Genomic DNA, 11782 nt, shown 5'->3' with positions numbered 1-11782 from the left:
GAGCGAGTACAAGTGCTAGAGTGGTGGTCGAGCTAGCACAAGTGCTAGAGGTGGTGGTCGAGCTAGCACAAGTGCTAGAGGTGGTGGTCGAGCTAGCACAAGTGCTAGAGGTGGTGGTCGAGCAGGCACAAGTGCTAGAGGTGGTGGTAGCAGAGCACAAGTGCTAGAGGTGGTGGCAGAAGCACAAGTGCTAGAGGTGGTGGTGGTCGGAGAGGAAGCACAAGTGCTAGAGGTGGTGGTGGTCGTAGAGGAATGGTTGATAATGGATCGGCCTTCGGTTATTTGCTTAATCCAGATGGTTGATCTAATAATAATGGTATATTATTTGTTCATACAATTCCTAGCATTTATATTTTACTGTATTTACGCATTTACTCTCTTTATGTCTTGTGCTAACAATTGTTCTTTTTGTAGGCATGGCTTCATCCGGTTCCAGGACGAGGCCGGCGTGCGCGGACCAAGAGGACATGCCGAAGACGTGGATGGAGGCCAGTGGACAAGGAGAAGGAGAAGGATGTGCCCACACCACCATGTTGGTGTGGTGATGTTTGCAAGCTGAAGGTGTCCACTGACCGCAAGAAGTCATGGACAGAAGGTAGAAGGTTTTTCGTGTGTCCCAACTATGCACATGATCATCGAAGGCCAACTAACGCATATGACATACCACCGGTATGTTAGGTGTACATACAAAAAACATTAACAAGTTGTCACTCATATGTCTAACAAAAACATGGTTTATATGTAGTCCCCTCCTCCACTTTGCAAGTACTTCACTTGGATAGATCACGAGGTACCAAAAGATGTCCAAGAGGACCAACGTCGAGATTGGTTACGGAGGCAGCGCCTATTCGAGGAGTCCTATGCACGGGGATTGGAGCGGGAGCGTTGTAAGAAGGAGGCTCGTGAGCGCAAGAAGCGTGAGGAAGAGAAGGCACGCAAAGAGAAGGAGGCTCGTCAAGAAGAGAGGGCAAGAAAACTGCAGGGCTTCGCGATGCACATAGGAGGACGAGGCACGTGAAGAAGGGAAAGTGGCACCGTACTACTCAGTAGAACAAATGGAAAAGGCACCGACATCCGTTATGGACTTTGAGACTTTGTGTGTGATGAACTTGTCATTCGGGACCTTGCGTGATCATGAACTATTTATGTCATTCGACACATCGTGTGTGATGACTTGTAATCGAGACTTTGAGATTATGTGCAACTATGTTCGTCATTCGAGAGTAGTTAGTAATGCTTGTTCATATTTTTGGTTGAGACTAGCAGGCTTTGGTTCATATTTAACAGTGTGTGCAATAAGTTGCTAAGAAAAAACATTAACAACAGACACTAGTGTGTGTGCAAAACACCAGGTCCACACCCAGATGCCAAGGTCCATGGTGTCTGGGTCCTTATCCAGTTTGGTCCTTGGCGTCTGGCTCATTTTGGTCACGCAGAAGACCAGACAAATGCCTGATGTGTCTGATGGCACCCCAGACGCCAGGGACCATGGCGTCTGGCTCTCATCACGCAGACCAGACATGCGTGTGTCTGACAGACGCCAGGGACCATGGCGTCTGGCTCTCACACCCAGACGCCAAGGACCGTGGCGTCTGGCTCATTTTGCTCACGCAGGAGACCAGACAAATGCCTGATGTGTCTGATGGACACCCCAGACGCCAGGGACCATGGCGTCTGGCTCCCACAACCAGACGCCAAGGACCGTGGCGTCTGGCTCATTTTGCTCACGCAGGAGACCAGACAAATGCCTGATGTGTCTGATGGACACCCAGACGCCAAGGTCCATGGCGTCTGGGTCCCTAGCATTTTTGCAGTTATCTGTCTGATGGATAAGATTCGAGTGGATAAGATTCTTTGGGCCCACCTCTACCCCTCTCATATTCATCTCCACCTCTACCTCTCATTATTCATATCCACTCACTCTCCTCTTAGCGCCTGCCAACGTCACTCCCTCATCCAGCACCTAACCCCCCTCAAATCCAGTCGACCCAGACGCCAGAGACTGTGGCGTTTGGTCACCTGACTTGAAGCCAGACGCAGGACATGGCGTCTGGTCCCCTGGCTTAAACCAGACGCCAAGGACCCTGGCGTCTGGGCCCCTGTAATCTTGAACTTGCTGTTTGATACAAGAAGATAACACATATATATTCATATGACAGGTTCATACAACACAGATTATAGCTCATTTCACAGAACTTTCACCACGACAAATTCTTGCATACAAACGCGAACAAGTTCACCGAGATTTTTCATCACGACAAATTCAATGCATACATAAGACACCAAGTGCATACATAAGACACCAAATTCAAGACTAAGAAGTTTTTAGCACGACACCAAGTTCATGCATACAAACGCCACCTAGTTCATGCACTTCCAAACAAGAAGCTCACTTCCTCCTTCCTCTCTTCACAATGGTTGCAAGTGTAGGCTCCTCCTCTTCGCTAGCCTCCTCCTCCTCCTCCTCTTCGTTGTATGCCTCCTCCTCCGCCTCAATGTTGGCCTTATATCTTTGCATTCCTGTTGGGATAAGCTGATGAGGATACTCCGGACTATGGAATTGTGTGTTCCATGTCTTCTTTCTACCTTTCTTGCCTGGTGTCTTAGCTATGGCTTTGCCTTTCCTAGAGTGAGCATTGCCTTGTGTCGGTTGTGTAACCTGTGATGGTTGTGGAGCATCAACATCATACTCATGATCCTCTTGATGTGTTGCATCATACTCATGCTCCTCATGATGTGTTGGCTCCTCTTGATGTGCTGGCTCCTCTTCATGGAACTCCTCCTCCATGTCCTCATCATTCTGGAGATAACGCCGTCTATTAGCTGTGGCGGCGCGGCTACCAGTGCATACACGTCACTAGACTGAGCACCATGGCAAGAAAGCATTGCTGCCATCTTATGAAATCGCCTCTTGAACTTCTGCAACAACACAAAATATGCTATGATATGAGATGCAAATAAATAATTTGCAAAAAGAAACTTTTATAATATATTGGTCACACCTCCATCGTGCTCCTAAGAGTCCTCTCAGATAATGCACCACCAGGTGGATGACTCAGTGCAACATTGGCATCGTTGACGCACAGAAGCAACTCTCTGCCCTGCAATTCATGAACACACCAAACTTATGTATTTGAAAGAAGACAACATGATGCAAGTATGTTAGAGAATAGGTCAAACAGACTACCATTTCGTCATGCATCGGTGCATAGTCAACGTGAGCCCCTCTGGTGTCTCTCACCCTGTTGAAGGTATGATAACCTTCTGCAGTCTCCGGGTTCTTCAGACACCAACTCCGACCACTCCTCGTGAGTCCAACCAGGCTTTAGCTTTAACCGGTAACGATCCGCATACCACACTTGATACTTCTGATATGCTGACTGATTGTGAGGTCTATTCTCTGATTGCACTAACGTGTGTCTTTGATTCCAAATTTCTATCCATGCACGGTGTTTGTTTGCCCAATCGATATATCCTGATTGTTCCTTCGATCGAACCTACAAATGATGCACGGGACAAAGCATTAGCAAACATATACTTATTCAATGCTCTACTACATACTCAAGGCATGCTTTGCTCACCGATGCAGAGATGCATTTCCTCTTTAGCGACTCATTGGCAATATTGTTTCTTCTAATGTGGGAGTTTGTATCACAGACTAGGTGCGATCTTAATCGAAGATGGCATGCAACGACTCACAACGAGTGCCATCGATGCAGGAAGTATAGAGCTCTTAATGAGTATGTGCACCTCGCCGCCAAAGATGGCTATCAGCGTGCACATCTCATTAAGATCAAAGTCACGATCTTCCACATAAGGCAACCAATATACCTGCAAAACAAAGAGATACATTGTTAGATACAAGTTTCATTCTTGACTAAATTTTTCTCATCGAACTTCTCATAACCTGCTCAGCAGTCAAGGTGTCCAGCTCGTTCATATAGCACTTGTATCGCACATGCGAGCTTCCTGTGTACACTGTCACTTGTTCCCAATAGTAAGCAAGCGTAGGGCGCCGATATGGATCATCATCATGCAGCCCGTCATGATTACCCGTGGGTTTGCCATGTTGGGGTTCTTGAAATCGGGCCGTCCAACCGGGATCCGCTCCCACATCCACACGGATAGGCTCCAAACAAACCCAGACAATGAGGATGTATCTCCCTTCCTCCGACACGCCAAGTCAAGCTGCAATCAAACAAACATGTTAGATATGGAGGCGCATGACAAATGCAAGATAAATGGTTGCAAATATCTCTTACCTGACGATACAAATATGCTAGTGCGGCCGAACCCCAGCTATACTGGGTATCCCAGTTATTGAGTAGCTCCAAGAACATCCAGAGGGCTGAGTTCCCGGTTGCATCTGAGAAGACTACCTTGGTTAGTACATACCAAAGATAGGCCCGCGCGTACTGCTGCACAACCACGTCATTGGCATCCTGAGGGCACGGATTGGTGTTTCCTCTGACCATTTTTAGCCAAGAATGCCTCACTTTCGCGGTATCGGCCTTGCCTTCCTGAGGGCCCTCGGGCTGAACGCCAATTAAATCGGCAGTCCGTTCTCGCCAATTACCCACGCTGACACGACCGGTAACAGCTTGTCCGTTGATAGGAAGGCCGCTTATCATAGCCATGTCCTGTAGGGTCATCGTCATCTCCCCACATGGAAGGTGGAACGAGTGAGTCTCCGGCCTCCAACGATCCACAAGTGCGGTCAGCGCCGCGTGGTTCACCGGCGGAGCGCGTCGCTTAAACTGCAACACGAATGGGAGAAGACCCAATCTCCGAATGTAAGCCTCATACCGCGGGTCGTAATCAAAGTCATCAGCGGAATGACCCCTCATGCGCATAGCAACTAGCAAGCTGCAAATAAAGTGATGTTATAATCAATACAAGAACACAAATGAGAAACAACGAAAATTGACCACTTGCTTCTTACATGTCCATTCTCAATGGCACGAGCACGATGCTCCTTATCCCACTCATCGATTAATCCGTCATACCAAGGTCCATCACCATCCGCCATCCTACAAAACAAATCACAAACATCTATGAATACATGAACAATATTCAAACAATACAATTTCCTTCTCCAAGTTATACATGAACACACCATTCTTCTAAAACATAAGCACATCATTTCTTTCTTCTACATATGCACACATATCATCTAGAGTACCAAATTTGACATTCAAATAAATTTCATAATCATCATCCGCCATTCTATTGAACAAATCATGTCACACACAATCATCAAATTTCATCATCTCTTTTGCAAAAAAAATTGCCATCTATATATTCAACTATATTGTCATACCACTTCACATATAATATTTTTTCTAAATATATTTGCTTGCCAAAGTTGTCTTCTCAGATTCAAACAAAGATTATGCCATCTATATATTCAACATATAGCTAATTTACTAGCACATTCATACATCATCTATAATTCAAAAAAAATCACAAACTATGTCTATTGGTGGACAACTACAAACATCTACCAACTACACTACCTACCAAATCATCTATCAACTACAAACTATTTCCTAAAACAAAGAAACCATATACTAATCTAACATCACCTAATGTGAAATAATGCATCCAACAAGAGAGGGGAAAAGCAAAACAAGTTGGAGGGAATGGGGGAGAATACCTCAAAGAAGCTTGGGGGCCTCAGATCCACAAATTTGGGTGGAGGATGAAGTAGATCAAGGGAGGGATTGGTGTGAGGGGGAAGAGGGGCGAAGGAGATAACCCCCTCTGTTCGTGCGCCGCAGGGAGAAGAACAGATGGGTGGGTGGGCTGGCCCCGCGGCGTTATCCAGTTACCAGGGCCAGACGCCAGGGTTCCTGGCGTCTGGCCCGTTTTTGCCACGTCAGCAGGTCAACGGGCAGGCGGGCAGTGCAGGCCAGGGGCCAGACGACAGGGCCCCTGGCGTCTGCTTCGTAACCCAGACGCCAGGGATCTTGGGGTCACCAAAAAAGGTCAGAAACGAAATTTGTTTCGAAACGAGGTCAAATCAGGATTTAGTTGGCCTTATAAGTCAGAACGAGGTCAAATCAGGTTTCGAAACGAGGTCAAATCAGGATTTAGTTAGCCTTATAAGTCAGAGCAGTAATTTTGTCGCCAACCGAAGACAAAGGTTGGTTTTACGGGAGTCCGGACCACTCTCATGCCCGCACGTGTTTCGGCCCGGAGCCACCTGCTCGCATTCATGACGCTGTAAAGCGTGGCGCTTCATATTGAAGATGGCTCAGGATGGACGCAACCTCTCATTGCCTCCACTATTGAAGCGGCGCGCTGGCCGAGTGCATTGCCCACGACGCATCTCTGATGTCTGCGTCTGTTCAATGGCAAAGACATGTGACTGGTCGGGACCGGGGGATATCTACCACGCCCGTTCAATCCCCCATCCGTCTGTATGCCGCCATTAAGCGGCTCGTCGGCCGAGAAACCCACTCTGGCACCGCGCATTAACGCACCTGGATGCCTCGCCTCATCAGAATCTGCTATTTAAAAGCGACCACACCCGGCTAACTCCACACCATAACACAAGCCGCTCGTCATCCTCCTCCCTTGCACTGCATCCGCCGTGACTGCAGGCGGCGAAGCTCTGTGAGAGAGCCTTTCCACGAAGATGAAGCACGTCGTGGCCACCCTTGCCACTGCCTGGCAAAGCCGCCGTGCTAGGTGGATCGAGGCTGGCTTGCCGGCCAGCTCACCCACGATGGAGACGGGCTCCGACGACACCGCCCCGGCTCCCGCGCCTTCTGTGCAAGCCGGCTTCACCATGAAGCAGGCACAGATGCATTACAATGCCGCCATGGTGGAGGTGCACCTGCGATCGCGTCTTTGTCGGAGTTTCTCCTAAAACAGCACCGGCTGATGGAGGGCTAGATCGACGGCGAGCGCGCGATCGAGAATGCCTTGGCGGCCATGACCGCGGCGAACTTCAATTTCATCGTGGAGCAGCATGTCATCCACTCTCAAGCCGCCGGTCGTGGGCGCAGGTTCGCCTCCTACGTGCCATGGACAGGACGGCGTAGCGGCACATGCACAGTGAACGAATGCTGAATCGCGAGGGAGAGTGCACGTGCAGTGCATGCCGAGGAGGGGAGGCGAGGCGAGTGGGGAGCGTGGCAACAACGCGAGGAGACACGAGATAGTTACATGATACACACGCTAAGTTTCTTTCTTTTTGTGTTTGGCCAGCCGTTGTTCTGCAGCCTTTCTTTTGTCCTCGTTGGCTGTCCACATGGTTAGATGATACACACGCAAGCCATCACATTGTTGTACGTTCGGCTGTCGACATTTTCATGAGGTCGACGCGTCCTTGTTGAAGTATAATTACATAGCTCGTTTGTCTCCATCAGTTTAAACTTTCGGGTGAAGTGATTTGTGTGTGTAGTTTTACGTGGTGTCGGAGTCAAGAGATTTTGAGTTCGTTCAAGACCAGGTTAACACAATTAAATTATAGCTCATCTTCGGTTCATGTTTACGCCTGAGCCAGTCCCACGTGAGGGGGAGAGGAAGTGTATAATTGCGTAGCCCACCTTTCCCCATCAGTTTGAGCTTTTAGGGGAAATCAGTTTTACAGTCATGAGCAGAGCTCCGCTGACCACCGAGGTGCTTCAGGCTGGCGGCCGGCCTACTTAGACAACGCGTGAGAAGAGATTAGACTGGACGGCTCCAAGATCGTTGGCACATCCGACAAGGACAAGGTTCACACGGTCGAGGATTGTAGCGGCGCCTTCTTCATCGTGGTATCTTAGTCTCAGGAAGTTGCGGATGCCGGAAGGTGGAGCGCGAGGGCCTGCCAGGAGACGAGGGTTTAGAGGCTCAGCGAGATGGAGGCATTGGGACAAAAAGTGTTTGACCTGGCATCGCAGGCTCTCTGGCCTGGTCCTGTACAACCTTTTTCTGGCGACGCCACTGCTCACGCCGTCGTGGCGGAATCGGAGGAAGGAACGATAATCGAAACGGAAGAAGGAATCGACATAGCCCCATTGGCAGCCAACTGCCATCACCGGCACCGAAACACGACGAGACGCAAGACATCAATGTCGAGCAAGAATGGAACGACACAAGTTGTGCTGGGGCTTCTGCCGAGGGAGTATGTGTGTATTTATATGTGCGTACAACGGCTTGTGGAATGGCCAAAGAAGTCCCTTCGAACACCCCATCGACGCAAGAAGTAGATGTGTAGTTTGTGTTGGAGACAATTACGGGCGCAGAACGGATTGGATCAAAAGCGGAAGGATTGGATCGAAGAAGAAGAAGAAGGAGATCGGGCTAGATCAAAGAAGAGGAAGGAGATCGGGTTTGCTGTGGTAGCGCACCGTGCTCTTGGTAGAGAGGAAGAAGGAGATCGTGCGATGGAGAAGATCGGGTCGACCCCGGCATCGTACCGATACATAAGAACGCTTCCTCCTGAACGAAAAAAAAACAAAATAGACGGCCCAATTATGAAAGAACACATGGAAAAAGATTAATAGACGTATGAAGAACTAAGAAAACATTTTTTATCAGATATATGATGAAAGAAGTAAATTATGGATTGATGTGTATGTCCCTGTTTCGGGCTAGTGAGCCTCCCTGGCATATCACCATTGTTTATGACGAACCACGCGTGGAAAAAAGACACCAAGTGTGGGATGCAATGCGGCGCTTGCACAACCAGAGTAACCTTGCCATGGATGCTTGTTGGAGATTTTAATGAAGCCATGTGGGACTATGAACATATGCCAAAAAATCACTGAGATTTTAATGAAACCATGTGGGACTAGTCGCGCGGAATTGCAAAAAAAGATTGACGCCATGAATGAACTGCTCTACAAGGAGGAAATGATGTGGCTCCAATAGTCTCACATTGATTGGTTAAAGGAGGGGGACATAGATACAAAAAAATTTCATTGCAAGGTTGTTTGGCGTGCTAGGAAAAATAGGATCAAAGGCCTAACAAATATCAATGGGACATGGCAGCAGGATCAGAGTGTTATGATGAGGAACATGGTAAAAGAGTACTTTGAGAATACGTTCACGGCCTATCCAAATATCTATGCAGACGAGATCATGCACCTATTCCAAGCAAAAATAAGTCCGGATATCAATGATAAATCATGTGCTCCTTTCACTAACAAGGAGACTAGCGATGCATTGTTTCAGATCGGGTCCTTAAAGGTGCCAAGATCGGATGGCTTCCCTGCGAGGTTTTTTCTGCGGCACTTGGGCATATTGAAGTAGGAGATTATTGGGGCTATTAGGCTAATTTCTGAGTCAGGTATTATGCCAAAGTGAATTAATCCACATCCATTGTGCTTGTTCGAAAGGTGCCTAACCCCACCAGGCTCACTAAGTTCCGGCATACCAGCTTATGTAATGTAGTCTACAAGGTAATCACAAAATGCCTAGTAAACTGTCTAAGACCCTTACTGGATGATATTGTGGCACCAGAGCAAAGTGCCCTTGTACTTGGAAGGTTAATTACTAATAATGCTTACATTCCTTTTGAGTGTATCCACGCCATTAAGCGGAAGAAGGACCCTGTAAGTAGTTTTTGTACATACAAGTTGGACCTATCAAAATCATATGATAGGGGGGATGATGTCGCTTGGAGCTACGTCGGCATTTCCCTAAAGAGAAAGGGATGATGCAGCACAACGGCGGTAGGTATTTCCCTCAGATATGAAACCAAGGTTATCGAACTAGTAGGAGAACCAAAAAACAAAACGTAAACAGCACCTGCAAATAAATAACAACTTCTCGCAACCCGACGTGTAAAAGGGATTGTCAATCCCTTTCGGGTAACGGCGCCCCAAGATGGGCAAACGAACTTGAGGTAAATTTGTAGTAGATTGATAGATCGAACGCCAAATAAAATAAATAAGAATTAAATGTAGCAAGGTATTTTTGTATTTTTGGTTTAATAGATCTAAAAATAAATGCAAAGGAAAAGTCGATCACAAAGGCAAATATATGAGAAAGAGACCCGGGGACCGTAGGTTTCACTAGTGGCTTCTCTCGAGAAAATAGCAGACGGTGGGTAAACAAATTACTGTTGGTTAATTGATAGAACTTCAAATAATCATGACGATATCCAGGCAATGATCATTACATAGGCATCACGTCGAAGATTAGTAGACCGACTCCTGCCTGCATCTACTACTATTACTCCACACATCGACCGCTATCCAGCATGCATCTAGTGTATTAAGTTCTTGGAGAAATGGAGTAATGCAATAAGAACGATGACATGATATAGACAAGATATATCTATGTAGAGATAGACCCCATCGTTTTATCCTTAGTAGCAATGATACATACGTGTCGGTTCCCCTTCTGTCACTGGGATCAATCGCCGTAAGATCGAACCCACTACAAAGCACCTCTTCCCATTGCAAGATAAATAGATCAAGTTGGCCAAACAAAACTCAAATATCAGAGAAGAAATACGAGGCTATAAGCAATCATGCATATAAGAGATCAACAAACTCAAATAACTTCTATGGATATAAAAAGATACAACTGATCATAAACTCAAAGTTCATCAGATCCCAACAGACACACCGCAAAAAGAGTTACATCATATGGATCTCCAATAGACCATTGTATTGAGAATTCAGCGAGAGAGAGAGAGAGAGAGAAAGCCCCCATAACATTTGTTGATGATCATTTCCACGAAGTTTCAGATTTTTTCGAAACGTTTTGATATGTTTTTTTGCGTGGGTGCACCGTGGGTGCACCGAGAGTGGGTGTAGAAAAACCACCCTCTTAGACGCGTGCCTTGTGCCTGCATGCTTGAGTGGCATCGATGTAAGTTGGCCCCTAGCGCGATTTCAATCACTTGTCTTAAATCAACGGCAGACCTTTATTTTCGTCAAAAGGAAAGAAAAAAGAAAGAGTCCTAGAACATAAATGAGTCTCTTTTTTTTGAGATTATAAATGAGTCTTTTTAGTATATAGAAAATTTACTAGATCTTTTAGTTAGCCAACAACCCAGAAAACAACACGGGCAAGCTATAGCAACCGTGGACGCAGCCGAGGAGATGAGATCCTCGATCGGCCATCTCATCTCATCCATCCTTCTAATTCCCTAGGTTTGGATATTCTTATCGTTCCCCTTCTCTCATGGTGTTCTTGGTTGGAGCTTTCGCCGATTCGCAAAATTTGGTTGGGATCCCCCTGTTTTTTCCGGTCGTGGAAGGTTGCTGACAGCCAAATTAACCTCACAATACACTAGTACAAGAACAGAATAAAGCAAGACCAAATCCATGTTTTTGGTTCCTACTCGTAGCATTTGTTTACAGAAGAATCCGGCCGGCTGCCAAATCATCCGTTTGGTCTCAAACACTTCCAGCTAGGCTTTCGCGGTATTCAGCCAAATCTTTCTTTTGGTCTCATACGCACGCACGCACACTTCCAGCGCGCCCATCCAGAAAATTACACTTCCAGCGCTTCTATCATCTTACAAAAAGATCAGGTGTTTTGCACCGCCAAATCTTTCGTTTGGTTTCTTACGCGCAGTTCACCAACCAGCGTTTTGCACCGTTCAAAAAATACCCAGTGCTCTCGTCACTTCCATGCTACTGAATTCCCAAAAACATTGCTTCCAGACTCCTCCTCCTTGCTTGCAATCTCCTTGCCCTGCCTCCACCACCACCAGTCTCCTTGCTTCCTGCAAAACATGTCAAACCAATGCATGTAAAGCAGATCCTCCGAGAAATTCATCTAGAGTATTTATAACCATATACAGATCAAACAAGCTTTATGATTGATTGAT

This window comes from Triticum urartu, chromosome 3, assembly GCF_003073215.2.
Source record: "Triticum urartu cultivar G1812 chromosome 3, Tu2.1, whole genome shotgun sequence".
Taxonomy (NCBI): domain Eukaryota; kingdom Viridiplantae; phylum Streptophyta; class Magnoliopsida; order Poales; family Poaceae; genus Triticum; species Triticum urartu.
Note: the sequence above shows the minus strand (reverse complement) of the source record.